Source organism: Ips typographus, linkage group LG9 (assembly GCF_016097725.1).
Source record: "Ips typographus isolate SLU linkage group LG9, UJ_Ityp_2.0, whole genome shotgun sequence".
NCBI classification, from domain to species: domain Eukaryota; kingdom Metazoa; phylum Arthropoda; class Insecta; order Coleoptera; family Curculionidae; genus Ips; species Ips typographus.
Genome location: NC_138430.1, coordinates 7,539,742 through 7,556,304, shown reverse-complemented (window position 1 = coordinate 7,556,304; position 16,563 = coordinate 7,539,742).

Below are 16,563 nucleotides of genomic sequence, written 5' to 3'. Positions count from 1 at the left end.
AATGCTTTCACATTTGCTGTCATTTCCATGAATTCAAACATTAGACAATTCAACTCAAGTAGATAACTAAGTATCACAATAAGCATTTTTAATGGTTTAAACAAACGAAATTCGAGGACCAAATCGTTTAAAACAAAATTAAAAGTTTTGTTAATTTTTATGGTCGTTGAACACGTAAATTTATCGTAATCTAAGCAGGATATCCTAAATGGCTGTTTTCCCAGTGGCTGCAGTTTGTTAGCCGTAGGTGAGAGAGTACCGGCTCTATTGTGTTAAGCCTCGATGGTTCTTATCTGATTATCAGCAAGTTTATCGGAGATATAGCTTTCCCCTTGTTCGTATATAACACTCCCGGCAAGCGGACTAATTTTTCGTGCTGGACATTTTAACGATATAGAGTGTGTTTGGTGTGAACGTATAGTGGGAATTTAATGGGGTAGATCAGTGGCGGAGGCACTTTTTTTGCAAAAATTGACACTAGAAGGAAGCCAGAGTAGTGGATTGTTACGTCATTATACAATTTGGGATAATGCTAACTTGAATCTCACAAACCAACTATTTGTGATCCACTTATAAGCGGCACGTCAAACCACCACATTAAGGTACCGAAAAGATGGTATCGGAGACACATTTTTTGCAGTCCCATTTCGACCGACCGAGAGAAATAATTTGATATCATTTTGTCCGGGTGTATAATGGTCACTTAGTGGTTTGAAATCGTCGATTAAAGATCATTTCGAAAAATGGAGCGCTATTATTACCCGGGACTGCATGTGGAATTGCCCGGCTAAACATATGCCTTAAATTAAATGACATTAGTCCCAAAAGCCCATTTCATTTTCGTATTTTGATGAGAATTTGCGCTTAACTTGTTATTATGTTTCAAATTGCCTTTTTTTTAACTCTGAAGGAACAACTAAAATACCATTACAATTGTGCTTTTTATCTGGTCATAAGTAGTGCTATTTGTAACTGAAAGTTTTCAATAATGGATCTTTTAAAGCAATTTGCCTTAAACCAACAAAACAAAAACCTCAAAGTTAATTCACGTTTCTCCACGTTTTAAACCACTAAACAAATATTGGTAAACGTTTTTTCGCCGTTGATCTTTCAGGCTCATCCCGTCGAGATGAGTTTTCAAATTGAAAACGTTCACGATTTCTTGTGGTTTTACTCAGCTTCATGCTTTGATCCTCTTTTGCAGAACCGTACTTGCATCGTTTTTTGCTTTATCATCAAAATGTGCATTAATAGCCAGGAGTTTTGCGAGTCCAACTCTGTTCGGCTAACAGATTTAATTCAATCCATTATTCAATTTTATGAATGATTTGTTTGCTTTAGTCATAAAATTGTTTGTTATAGGAAACCATTACTAAAGTTGGCCGAAACGCATCTCGATGCGGTTTCTTCGTAATATCACAGCACATTAAAAATTTGTGCCTAAAGAATCGAGTAAACAATTTGGCTTCGGTCGACTCTGAATCTTATTTGCCACCGCTGTGATTTACTGTGAAACTTTTTCTGATATTTTTTTAAATTCCATTGATCTTCGACTTATTGCATCAACCGCAACAAAGCTGAATACACAATACATCACCGTTCTTCTGTTACAATTCTTTTGCCGCCTTTAATTAAACCAAATTTTGTCTACAAGTAGAGATTTTTTTTCAGTCTGTTCAACGTTCCAATTTTGTAGTCAAACATCATCGGATTAAAGCAAATGAGCATTTCAATTGCTATTCATGGTTTGGGACTTACCCGGGGGTTTCTTGTGCCCCCAGAATTTACATACTAAAACAGATCTACAATCCGAAACCAATTCCAATCCACTTTGTGTCGGTGAATTCGCACTTTTCTTGAAAACAAAGTTAAAATCTTGGATTCATGCGTGCTCCGACGACTTTTCATCTTTATAAAACGTCTCATCTTGACTTTGCTCCATTTTCTATTCCTTCAGGACTTTCCGTCGAATTATTGTTATTATGTGGGAACGTGTCTGGAATGTGGACAAAGGCAATTTGGATTTATTTGCTTCAGAACGTGATGGAGACTATGAAAGATGACTTATTTTTTGATGTGGTTTGTTTGTTATTTTTCTTAGAATTTTTTAAGTTCTTAAAACTAACATGTTTAGAAGAAAAACAGTAAATAGTGAAAGAGTGTGTGTTTTTTAGTGGTATTTGACCTTCTCAATCACCTGTGATGCCACTTTTATTATTTTGTTAATAACAGTATATTCTTTAACGCTTATAGAATAAGTGGGAGCAGAAAAACGTTGAAAATGCTAGGGTGTGGTCAGAAATCAAAATATAAATGGGCGTTTCAATGCATATAAATCGGAAAGCTTTGTCTGAAATGTAATTTGTAGTTTATTTACAAATAATAAGGTTTTTCGGTAATTTACAGGATTTTGAAAATGCGTAAATAAATTCAAATTAACAGTTTTGCCGCGTATATGATCTTACCGAAATATCGAATTTCAAAAAGTGGAAAAAAAACACGTTGCTTTGACCCTAAATTATTCCCTTACTTGATAAGCTATGTCAAAATGTCATAGAAAACAAAAGATAGAGCAGATTTTAAGCTTTCTAAAAATATCCCCACTTGAGTTGATTCATAACATCGTTTGGACGCTAGAGGGCGTTAAAATTCTTTCACCATAAAATCACATATTTTGTGACACTCGTTGCTTTGACCCTAAATTACTCCTTTATTTGACAAGTTACGTCAAAATGTCATAGAAAACAAAAGATAGATCAGATTTCAGGGTTTCCAAAAATATCCCCACATGAGTTGATTGATAACACCGTTTGGCCGCTAGAGGGCGTCAAATTTCCTTTGCCATATTATCACATATTATATTGTAAATATTTTTTAGTCAGATTTCATGTATCTCTTTGTCACCTCATTTTAAAGGAAATTTCACGAAGTTTCAAGAAATGACAGACAAAATGGCTTTCCAGGCCGCCATTTTGAATTTTCTGTCAAAATATTGACTTGCACCTCATTTTAAAGGAAATTTCACGTAGTTTCAAGAAATGACAGACAAAATGGTTTTCCAGGCCGCCATTTTGAATTTTCTATCAAAATATTGACTTGCGCCTTATTTTAAAGGAAATATTGTGTAGTTTCAAGAAATGACACCCAAAATGGCGTCGCAGGCTATAATTTTTTTTTACAATTTCTTTCTAGGATGACCCATTTTTTATTTGATTTTTGGAATCTACGTCAAATTCTAGGCCTACTTGATGTAAAATGTCTGTATCGACAAATCAACTGTTTTTGCTCTAGCAGTCTTGATTAACCGCCGAGCAAAAATTCCTAATTTGAGCGAAATTTTCGTGAACTTTTCCAGAAAATCGTGAATAACTCGCTTATTTGAACCATCCTGTATATACGAGCTATATAACAAAAGAAAGCTAATGAATGGGGCTCTCACGTGACGTTAAGCAAACACGGCTAAGTTTCCCGGTTCGGCCGCTAGAGGGCGTCAAAGTTGCCCTTAGTTTTTTGTGGTACAAAATTGACATAATTTCCAGGTCATCCCCAAAACGGTAACAGTTAGGGCAAAACAGTACATTGTTTTTCACTTTTTTTGGTACAGGGTGTTTCTCAATTTTTAGTTTCCGGGAATTATCTCAAAAACTGTGTTAAAGGCAAAATTGTTAAAAACTTGAATTTGACACCCTCTAACGGTAGAACTATCACACCAATGACCTTTTTTGAATACACCGTTGAAAAGCCTTTGGTCTAGACTATATTTAATCTTCAGTGACATTTTGCAGTAAATGCTAAAATAATTGAATTATTTTAGGTTAAAACAAAAGTGGTTAAATCACTATGTTATATTTTTCAACCGTTATTTTCTCGAAAACATCTGAATATCACACACAGGATGAAACATACCCACAACTTTACATAGAATCCATAAATCGTACAAAAAATGGGGGTTCTCATTTGAAAATCTCAACTCGAAGGGCATATCTCAATTTTGGGACACCCTGTACATCAAATTTTTTCCTCAAAAATTGCGCCTTTTCTGAAAGATAAATCCCTGAATTTTAATCGAATTTATCCCATACTTTATGGACACACTGTATACAGGATAAATGCTTACGCAGTAAACTTTTTTAAAACTCCATCAATATTGGCAAATAGGTTGATGTCAGGAAAGCTTATGTTTGTTTGCCATTATTCGTGGCATTTATGACAAATTTTGTACTTTAACTTATTGGTTTCAAGTTAATTTCGACCATAATGACTTTATACTTTCTCAGTTAAAGAAAATAAAGTTGCTTCTTTACTGAAATCTTCTTTAATTTAGTTATGTAGCGTGTTAGAGAAATATTGTGATTTCGAATCCAAACGCGTTATGATTCAAAAGTCACGTGACCTCGATCATGGTGTCATGTGATTTTTGGATTGTAACGCGTTATTCAAAATCATGGGAATCATAGGATTCCTTTTGCTTGCTACACTTCAGGCAAATTCTGACACTGAAGTTTTTTTTTAAATATTTAATGTTATGCAGGATTTACTACATTTACAACAATCACTTACTTTATTAAATAAATAAAGCCTCAAAGACCCATTAATTTGTCGTAATTCCGAATTTACGGCAGATTACGGCTACAATTTCCCCATATGGGTTCAAAAGTGCGCACACGTGAGCTCTTAAAATTGTAAAGGTTGAGCATTTGCCAGTTGAACTGCGGTTTATCACGCAGTCGATCCTCTTAACGTGGGAGAGAGGGTGCAAAAACAAGCCATGGGGGAGTCTATAACACTACACAAGTGCCTACTTAATCCCGCTTTTATTGCCGTGAATAGTCGTTCAATGCATTCGTTATTATTTCCAGGGCTTGAAGTTAAGTTTGAAATTATATGCTTCAGCCCTTGAAAAAAAATTAAGTTATTACTATAACAGGAAAGTCACTTGTAGGCTTTACAATATTATTGAGAGCCTGTGGGCTTTGTTGTATTATTATGAAAGTTGTGACGTTTGACCTAAAAGCTTAATGGTATTCCTCAATATTCTAACGGGTAAAACAGGTCCAACATGTAAATTAGTAATAAATTGATTAACAACAAAACACTATTAAATTAATCTATGGAAATACTAATTTGTGACTCAACGTCATGGCACGAATAAATCATTTAGTTTTTATTAAGATCTATATTCTAATGGGGATTACTTGTGAGAATTCATAGATAACGTTTATTAATAATGTTCCAAAGCTGTTTTCGGCTACTGGACAGCGGGGATTAATTATCTGTGTTAAAACAGAAGCCGTGTTAGGAACATCTTAAAATTAAAACACGAATACTTAATATTAAACCCCAGGGACCGACTGAAAGGGAAAAGTGATAAGTTTATCTTAAAAGCTTTTTAATATTTCAAAATGTAGTGGGCGAGGTATAATAAAAATTTCCTAATGATATATTAATTCATAACTCTTATATAAACACTTAATTACTGAAATTTGAATGTATACTGCCCACTTACAAAAAATACTTTTATTAAAACCCCCTTTAGGATATCATCAAGAAAAACTATAGATGTTTGTTGTAAATGGATAATTTTAATTAATGAAGTGTTGTCTTTTTTCTTTGTGTAATGTGAAGCCCACACGATCATCAGATCAAGATAAGAAGGGCATATTAGGCTTGCAACAAATCGTAGTAAGATTTATCAGATCGTTGGACAAGTTACCCGGCGCCAGTCTGACCAGTTTACAATTTAAGATTTACACACCTAAAAAAATTTTATACAGTTTTTAAACATTTTATTTAGAATTATTTAAACATTTTCCTCAACCAACCAAACCAATTCAACATCTTCAGAAAGGACCTACTTAATGATTGCTGATCGAAATTGAAGTTCCGTTGAAGTATTTGTGTAGTTAAAGAAGATTAACACTTTTATGACAAGAGGAGAAAAAGTTGTAGTAATTTGCTTAGTTATTGGTTAAATCAGTATGATTTGGAAAATTAACGTTTCTTTGTTTTGTGAAATATCTTTGCTAAATTTTGTATTTGGTCACATGATTTGCACTTTTTTACTGAACTCTTTGGAATCTTCTACAAATCTGTATTTACTGCTAAAAACTATAATATTGGAAATCCACAGAAATTTAGATTAAATTTAGAGCGGATTTGCAGCAGATCGTATAGGCCATTTCACTTACTTTCTCTTAAACTGAAAAAAGAAAAATTCTGAAAAAACTCAGAGCGGAAGTACCACACCGTTTGGCCGCTAGAGGGCGTCAAAGTTCCTTCACCATAAAATCACCTATGTTTTGACACACGTTGCTTTGACCCTAAATTACTCCCTTATTTGACAAGTTACGTCAAAATGTCATAGAAAAGAAAAGATTTTTCCAAAAATAACCCCCGATGAGTTTATTGATCATATGTTTGGTCGCTAGAGGGCGTCATTAAAAAAATTTGCTTTTTTTGTACTTATTTTACCTAATTTGGTATAAACATGCCCTTTGCTGTGCATTGGAAGTCTCCTGGATTAAAAAAAAATATTGCCAAAATTGCACTTTTTGCAAAAATGGAATTTTTTCATTTTTTGAATGATAGATATTATATATGTAACTTTTTTATTTGAACTCTTATAGATTTCACTAAAACGCCATTAGAAAGAAGATAAAAAATACTACAATAAGAGCCAAAACTGGCCTCTCTAGCTCTTCATGTTACCGAGATATTGAATTTCAAAAAGTAGTAAAAAAAGACCCGCAATACCCCCCCATTCTTTCAATTTTTTTGAAAAATTAAAAATTTTAAAGTGCTTTTTTTGTACTTATTTCACCTAATTTAACGTCCTTTGGTATAAATATACCCTTTACTGTGCATTGGAACCCTCCTGGAGCAAAATAAAAATTTGCCAAAGTTCCACTTTTTGCAAAAATAGCATTTTTTCAATTTTTGGATGATTGTAACTTTTTTATTTGAACTCTTGGAGATTTCACTAAAACGCTATTAGAAAGAGGATAAAAAATACTACAAAATGAGCCAAAACTGGCCTCTCTAGCTCTTCATGTTACCGAGATATTGAATTTCAAAAAGTAGTAAAAAAAAGACCCGCAATCCCCCCATTCTTTCAATTTTTTTGAAAAATTAAAAATTTTAAAGTGCTTTTTTTGTAATTATTTCACCTAATTTAAGGTCCTTTAGTATAAATATACCCTTTACTGTGCATTGGAACCCTCCTGGAGCAAAATAAAAATTTGCCAAAATTCCACTTTTTGCAAAAATAGCATTTTTTCAATTTTTGGATGATTGTAACTTTTTTATTTGAACTCTTGGAGATTTCACTAAAACGCTATTAGAAAGAGGATAAAAAATACTACAAAATGAGCCAAAACTGGCCTCTCTAGCTCTTCATGTTACCGAGATATTGAATTTCAAAAAGTAGTAAAAAAAGACCCGCAATACCCCCTCATTCTTTCAATTTTTTTTTAAAAATGAAAAATTTTAAAGTGCTTTTTTTGTACTTATTTCACCTAATTTAAGGTCCTTTGGTATAAATATACCCTTTACTGTGCATTGGAACCCTCCTGGAGCAAAATAAAAAATTGCCAAAATTCCACTTTTTGCAAAAATAACATTTTTTCAATTTTTGGATGATTGTAACTTTTTTATTTGAACTCTTGGAGATTTCACTAAAACGCTATTAGAAAGAGGATAAAAAATACTACAAAATGAGCCAAAACTGGCCTCTCTAGCTCTTCATGTTACCGAGATATTGAATTTCAAAAAGTAGTAAAAAAAGACCCGCAATACCCCCTCATTCTTTCAATTTTTTTGAAAAATGAAAAATTTTAAAGTGCTTTTTTTGTACTTATTTCACCTAATTTAAGGTCCTTTAGTATAAATATGCCCTTTGCTGTGCATTGAAACCCTCCCGGAGCAAAATAAAAAAATTGCCAAAATTGCACTTTTTACAAAAATGTCAATTTTTGAATGATTACAAAACCATGTTTTATATCTCTTGAAATACTATTAAATTGACTATTAATTGTCATACAAAAGTTCGTACAAAGTGAATCAAATAACACACAACACAAATTATACATAAAACTTTGATAATGTAATATTCACTTTCTAGTGTAAAGTTTCTTAACAAGGAAGTGATCAATAAAAATGTGAAAAATGTGGTTTATTGTCCCATTTAGCCTGTTTGCCCTTAATCCACCTCTACACTTCATAAAGGTGTTAACCCCAACCCTAAAACACACCAAACTATCTCTGAATCAACATTTCATGAATGAGCCAGTAATATCAGCACCATAAATCATCTGACACGTGATAGTTTGAAGTATTAGTGGCCGAACGACACGTGCCCGTTCACAACGGCAAAGTGCCCACGAATTATAAACATTAATCGCTTCAGTTTTTAATGGAGACTTTAGTAATTAGAAGGGCGCACGCATAACAACTATGGGAACCTGATTCATACTCTAGAATCGCCTATCATAACATAATTAGTTGTTCATACGCCTCTTAGAAATATCGACGCTACCCTTCCAAATGTAACCGGATATATTTTCGAGAAAGCTCGGCCCAACGTCCCAATCCATGAATAACAATGTAAAATGAGCCTCAATCATCTTATCGGCAAACAGATCGCGAACATACCACGCCATAGGGTCTCTATCCCGATTTAGGGCCGCGTATCCAATAACGGTGCCCTTATCGTGCCTTTTGCGTTTGGGGGATTCCGAATTTAAATTTGTCTCTTTGATATGCAGCATCGATGCTTTTAATAATTGTTTTTAGCCGATTTAAATGTTTGAATCAAGTAACAAGAGAATACCAGATGGAGGATATAGCAGGCCAAATGTTTTTTAGATTTGTAACTGATAATATTGTTTGAAAGCTGTACAGGGAGAACTGAACTGTACTTATAGAAGAATATATTAAATACCAAATGCTTCCAAAAAAAAAAAATCTGTAGAGACTATACATCAATGGTTCCCGCATAATACGAATGCAAAATCTTTTATCCGTCTATAAAATACTGAAAAATCGAAAAGTGATTTAGCAGGATTTGAACATTATATCCATCCATCCATCGATGCTGATCCCGATTCTTCATGGTCATGCCGCTTTAAAAATCTAAAGTCCCTAAAAGCACCCCACATATCGGCTTATCTCCGTTCTTTGTGTACAATAGAATTTAAGCGTTTCCTTATACGGGAGTGATTTATGTCGATATAAATATTAATGAGTCAACCAATGACTACTTTGGTCCATTCATAGCTAATGTAACGTAAATATTCTTCAGTTATGCTCCGCAGTTCATAATGGAAATGACAAATTACCAATAAAACGACGGTTCCCTTATTTTTGCTGGATTATTCCGTTGATAGCTGGGGGGTGTGTTTACGACACGTTCTCGTTATTTATTTATTTATTACTAATAGCAGTAGATAGCATCGGAAAATAAAGAGTCACACACAGAAAGCGCAGACATCTTATCATAAAAACGATAATTTAAAACTTTAAAGGCAATCAATGAAATGGTTGTCGCGATAAATGGGGGTGATCCATCAAGTCCTTAGTGCAACACGAAAAAGAAAAACGACGCATAAGATCGAGATAGTGCTTTCGTAGGATGTAGTCAGTTAAATTAAGGTATCTAAACATGACAATGGTTCTGATAAGGTTCTCCACAACTAATCGATATATCTCTTAGCGCCAGCTTAACAGGTTTCTGGGCTGCGACAAACCCAAATCGGTTTAGGTGAGGAAACTTTTTAAACCGAACGAATTTTGACACCGTTTGTTTTTTTTTTCCTCATTTGACAAGTTACGTCAAAAAATTTCATGTTAAAAATTTCGGTTAGCAATACTGTAGTAGAAAAAAAAGTGTGTAACACCCAGCTGGTTAAAAGAAGTTTTATTAGTAATGTTATTGACAATAATAAAAGTACCTTTATTAGCATATAAAACAAAACATTAATATCATTAAAAATATGAAACTTAAGTGAAGAAAGTGGCAGTGATCTTACAGTCGAAATCCGCATACAAAACAAAGAAAAATGAATATGATAATTTATTAAAAACTGAAAAAATTTTAAAATATGAGATAATTAGATGAAAACCATGTGGAGCCTATGTAGGAAGCTGGTAAGGAAAATAAATAAATCGAATGATGTTACTGGAGGTGACTACGCATTATCAAACCAAATGAATAGACACTTTCTAACTGTAGTACCAAATTTATTAAGCAAACAAAAACTATTGCTATTTCAGTGTAACATAAATGAAAACACAATCAATCAATGTTTCTCAAGCCTGTAACGAAAGATGAATTGTTAGAAATCGCCGGTAAACTAAAAAATACACTTCGGGAGATGACAATATCCCAATATGTATTGTTAAATCAAGTATAATACAATTTCTGGATATATTGAGGTATCTTATTAACAACTCACTGTGTGCTGGCATCTTCCTTGACGAGCTGAAAATTGCAAAAAACATAAAGCCTTTATTCAAAAATAAGGGAGAAATAGAAGACCCTAACAACTACAGGCCGATATTTATACCCAGTTTCTCCAAAATATTCGAAAAAGTAATGAGTACTAGGATTCTAAATTTTTTGAATTGCAATAGCTTGTTGGCAAACAATCAGCATGAATATTTGACTGGCAGATCTACAAACACGGCTATCTTATGATATTGCTTTGGGTATTTTTCTGGATCTGAGCAAGGCATACGATTGTGTTAATCACGAGAATCTGCTAGTCAAATTATGGGATAAGGGGAAAAGCAAGTGAATGGATCAAATCATATCTGTCAAATAGGCCGCAAAGAGTGGTAATAAATTCGGCAAAATCCGAAATAGGTATAAGCAATACGGGGATTGCTCAGGGAAGCATTTTGGGTCCCGGTCTTTTTGTTATTTATATTAATAACATGTACAATATGGGAGAAGAATTTATGTTAACGAGCTATGCAGATGACACCAACATTCTACTATCTGGCTCAGACCTGCCTGGCCTTGTGGTCAAGGCTCAGGATGCCTTACACCAAACCTCTAATTGGCTCAAACAGAATCAGCTAATATTGAACACCGAAAAAACAAAGTTAGCAATTTTTAAAACAAAAAATAAACGTCTAACTGTTAATGATTCAATACATGTAAATAATGAAACTTACAGATGTTATTCTTGTATTAAGTTATATAATAGTTTGCCAATGTCACTTAAGAATCAAACCAACGTAATATTTTTTAAGAAAGAGCTAAAATCATTGTTAATTAAAATAGAGTCATATTGAACACAGGAATATTATAACAAACTACAAGGTAGAAATTTATGTTGGCATTGCGGATATTACAGTAAGATAGGTAAAAGCAGCATCCACCTATTGATTTATTGACGCTATTTCATTTTATGTACTATAAATATGTAATTTTAAATAAAGAAACATTAGAATTTCCATAATAGTGGATGCATCAAAATGAAAATGCTTGCATTATTACTAGCAAGGAGTTTTGAGTAGACAGATTAATTTCTTGAACTATCACCAGTCTCGTTACTGCAATTTTCCTGCAGTTTAATTCAATTCCTCTCGGCGTGTCTCAGAAATTCCCAACAAGTTCATAAAAGGGCATCAAAGGACGAGCGTCTCTAAATAATTCCCGTCCGATTTGCTCGGCCACTAAAACAGCTCTTTCAACTGAAACTGCTTGTGTATTCTCCTGCGGCTTTTGGCTTTTCAGCACGTATCAGCTCACTTTACTATATTTACTGGCTGTGCTTTGCCTTGGCTAGTGACCTTTCCCTTGTTGGAAATCTTTCCCGAATGTACCCTTAAAAGCCCTTTCAATTTTTCAATATCGTCGTAACCATGTTACGTTCGGGCTGCTATGGACCGTTCCTGTTTGTGTTTGCTCCAGCTCAAACAAAGTGGCCCTATTCGCTTTTTAAAATGTCTCTTTCTACTTGAATAGAGGCTTTTATACCCCACTTTTGAGTATACCGATTCCCTGGATATCTGAAAATGTCATTTCAGGTCAGATCGCTTAGACTTGCTACTGTTGTATTCCGGTGTAATATTAACCCCCTGCGAGGGTTTTGTCGAATTATTTATCATCCTTTGTGACAATTTTCAATTTTCCAACAGTGACAAATAAAACCAATTACGTTGCCAGTGTCCAGATCCAGTGGTGCAATAACACGTCACGTAATAAGTGATATATCGTTTTCGTTTAAGTTGAGAGAAGTACAGAAATAAATTGCTGTGGTAAATCAATACAGCTAAAAATAAAAGGGAGCTAAAAGAAACTCGACTCTCGAGTTGATAAACGACCATCCAAAGAATTCACTTAGGGCTAATTTCGACGGTGACAAACCCCATTGTTGACGTCTTTCTCCCCCCGTTAACTAAGTAACGCGCCAAATTAAGAGGGTTTCTTTTCGAGAAACAGGAAACAATGCTACACATACGCATTTATCTTGCAAGGGCGGTAACTGAGGTTTTTACCATCATATATCACCGACTACTGGCTTGGATTAGGATTGGATTTCCTTTTTTCTGCTTTCGGACACTTTTAAAATAAACAAAGGACGTTTTCTCATTTGTTACCCAAACATATCTTGAAATGTATTAATACCCAAATTGGTTTTATATGTTTTGGTTTTTTTACCGTTTTCTGCAAAATTCGGAAAACGTCAGTGAACTAAATTGGCAAAAAAAAACGAGTTTTTTCCTGATGATAATAGTTAGAACTAGGTACCCTTTGGGGAAACTGTATGCATCCCCAAAAAAACATTTTTAGTTCCCTGACAGAGTAACAATTGATGTGTGTCCACTATAAGGATCTTGGTTATTTTAAGAAATAGTATGTAAATACTGGTTACTGCAGTCATTTTAACAATGCCAAGAGACTAACTGTCCTGAAACCTCTAGAGAGCTTTTAAAATTATCTTTCTTGAGTCTTTTTGAAGTGGTTTTAAATATGCGACCAAATACCACTAAAAGCCTTCCAAAAATTGTAAAAAACATGTTGTAAACACTCCAAAAATTTAAAAAATTACCAAGGTTCTAGAGTTATTTAGAGAAACTAGCAGAACCAGATGCCTTTACTAATTGTCTTAACTTTTCTAGGAAGTTTTAAAATCGCCGAAAAAACGTTTGTATATTTGAAAGTCTTCTCTAATTTAAGAAATAATATTAGAAACTGAATACAACGTATAAGCTATGCATTTTTTGATAATCAGGATAACTTAACTCTAAAAGTTTCTTGCCTAATTGACTGTTGAATTCTCCCAGTAAATTCAATAGACCGTCTAGCAATATGATTTTTTTGTTACTGTTTTGCAACGATAATATCCAATTGGTTAATCATATCAGTTTTAATAAGCACCTTTATTGACAGAAAATATACAGAATTCTTCAAAATTTAAATAATATTATAAGTGTTTTTGGTAAGAACCATATTACCTCAAATTAAAATTACGTCATAGTAATATACATACATACAATCTGTACTGTTTTCAATAGCACAACAATATGTAATAATAATAATTTAAAGAGCACTCCTTGACTATAATAAATACGGTTATTTTGTATTATTTCATTTTGATAAGTTTGTGAATTTGCGATGTACTGAATAGTACCAAATATTTTCAAACAGTTTAACTGTCAAAATATGTGTTCAGATCCAATCAGCTAACCTATTCTTATGTCAAAGTAAATTTCAAGTAAAAACGTACATTTGTGTTTTATTTGCTTAGAGTAAATCAAAAGTGTTAAATCCAAAACCTAACCCAGCTTTTAAAATTGATTTTAAAAAAATCTGAAAAACGCTTTGTATTATCTGAAAAGAATAAAGTGTAATTCAAGATAGATGATGATTACGTCATCATCTGCTTTTCTTAGCAGGCGAGTTTAGTTTAGTTGTAGTTGTCACTTTTCAATGTTGTCATATTGTTTTGTAAGGAGTAAAAGCGTGAGTTCTCAGCACTTTAAAGTAGCTGAAGTAATAGAAAATAGAAAAACAATAGAATTGCCAAAACAAGAGATTTAATATGACGCCAAAATATGAGGATTTGACACTTGACACGCTTAACGAAACCGTTATGGGGTATTATTTAGATTATTATTAGTATTATTGCACACTATATTATAAGATTATGTGGATTATCAATATTAGTAAGATTAATGCATATTATTAATATTATTTGGTGAGTGACACCAAAATAAATAGATTAAATAAACTAGAAAAAGCTTTACTCAGGTAGCACAAACCATGACGTAACCACCAACTGCTGTGGCTTGCTCTGTTGGTTGGTGAAATTTTTTTGAATTTTGGACAGCAATTTCAGTTTGATTATTTAGAACAAATTTTAAGTGTCTCTCTCTAGGAAGTTTTAAAATCTCCAAAAAAACGTTTGTATATTTGAAAGTCTTCTCTAATTTAAGAAATAATATACTGAATACAACGTACAAGCTATACATTTTTTGATAATCAGGATAACTTAACTCAAAAAGTTTCCTGCCTAATTGACTGTTGAATTCTCCCAGTAAATTCAATAGACCGTCTAGCAATATGATTTTTTTGTTATGTATTTTTGCTAGTCTGTTAAAATTGTTCAAATTTATTAATTTACTCTCATTTTGGTTTTAATCGGACTGACAAATTCTGAACTAAAAGATACATTTATATAAGCATTATCCCTCGAACGACAGTAGTCATCGACTTTGTTCCCCCTAATGTCATTTCTTTCGTAGAAAAATCCATTTATCGGCAGATAATAGGAAAAGCGAGGCCACATTTACGTAATTTGTTCACCCCCCGTATTTTCTACGTAACACTGGTAAAGTAGTCATTAAACCTAAGGGGGAAATGTGCCGCTTCATTGGCTATCTCGTTCCCTAATTCGCTGGAAATTGCCGACCATCCAACGCTGTCACCGCGAATCATATCTTCTGCTTCAGGAACGAATTGCGCAGACCGGGAAAACGAGGAATAAAGAATATAAAGTGGTTTGTATTAGTTCATTTTCCAGGACCATATCAGATATAATCACTAAATTGACTAGCCAAGCTCAGAAATCTCAGAAACAACTCTTGCATCTGATATTTTACTCAGAATGAATAAATAATTTGAGAATGAGAAAACATCCAGAAAACCGGTAGTGCAGTACTAATTTTAATGGGGTAATGACGGATCGGAAGTTGACCGCACAGACAGGCGAGAGCAAATATTTCTTTAATGTGCCATTAGAGTGACAGAATTGGACGCACCGAACCGGAAGTGTGAACTCGCATTATTAGCTCTATATTAGCCACCCCCCCATGTTAAAGGGACGCGACCATTAGAAAGGGTGAGATATAATATAGAATTTCACCCCTGCTGGCGGACTATCATCAGCTCAACGACAATAATACAAAATAAATTGGTTCGTTTGCATTTTAAATTTGCACCCAATAATTTTTAAGTGGATTCGAATTAGCTTGAAGATAAAATAGATATCTGTTGTTTTACTTCGGTAAGTTTTTTTTTAAACAAACTGACAAGTTGTTGTTGTTGGAAAGAATGTTAGTAAAAATTGTCCCATGTCAAGTAAATACTGGTAGGAGGAGGTATTTAAAATAAATAGGGGAATTTGAGTATTGTTGCCAAGTCAAAATATTTTGTGACAAAAAAATTTATTAAAACAAATTTTATTTTACATAATTCTACAGTACAAAGGTATTAGAATTTTTACGAAAAATCTAATTAAGGAAAATTAGTAGTATAATATGGCGTATGCTGCCATCTACGGTCTAAAACAACAACTAAGAGAAGTGTGTCTTTACAGGCAACTCCCATCTATAGAAGCAAAATTAGAAAATCGCGGACATTATGGTGGCACTTACTAGTTACTCGTTTATACAGCAGGCGGCAGTATATGGGCCGATGCAGGCACCGCCCTCTATACAAGAAAGCCTAGAATGTCACTTTTAATGGCGGCGTTAGTGGTTTTTGTTTTGTACAACAACCTATACAGATGCAGTAGAAAATATGTTTTTTTAAATTTTTTCGTGTAGTTGAAGTTGTAAGTGAAAAATCAAAGAACGCTTCATTCTTGTATAGATATGGCTTTTTATACCCAATAAAGTCCAGCCAAAGCAAGTTTGGTTAGAACCCTTTGTCCTGGAAAGTACAACAAACTAATGTGAAAACTGCTCAATCAAAAAAAATTTGGAAATCCTTGAAGCTAGGTAAGCAAAACTGGTAAATGGGTTTTATATTATTACCAAGACCTTTCTTTTAAAATGTAAATGTGCCAATGGAACTTCTAAAAGATGTCCTGTTTCTTCAGAGTAAACCTTTGTTGCTCTCAAAATGTAACTCACATACCTATGTATGTAAGAGGCAATAAGTTTACTGAATGAGAAAGCATATTGTACTTGCCACTGAGTATTGTGTTGGAGTAAAATCATTCTAGTTCAAAGCTTTCAACCACTATTGGGTTCGAGCAGGGTCTTTTGGAAAGTAAAAGACTGACACTTTTGGGCCTTTCACCAAATTGCTTTTACAATTTGGCAAACAAC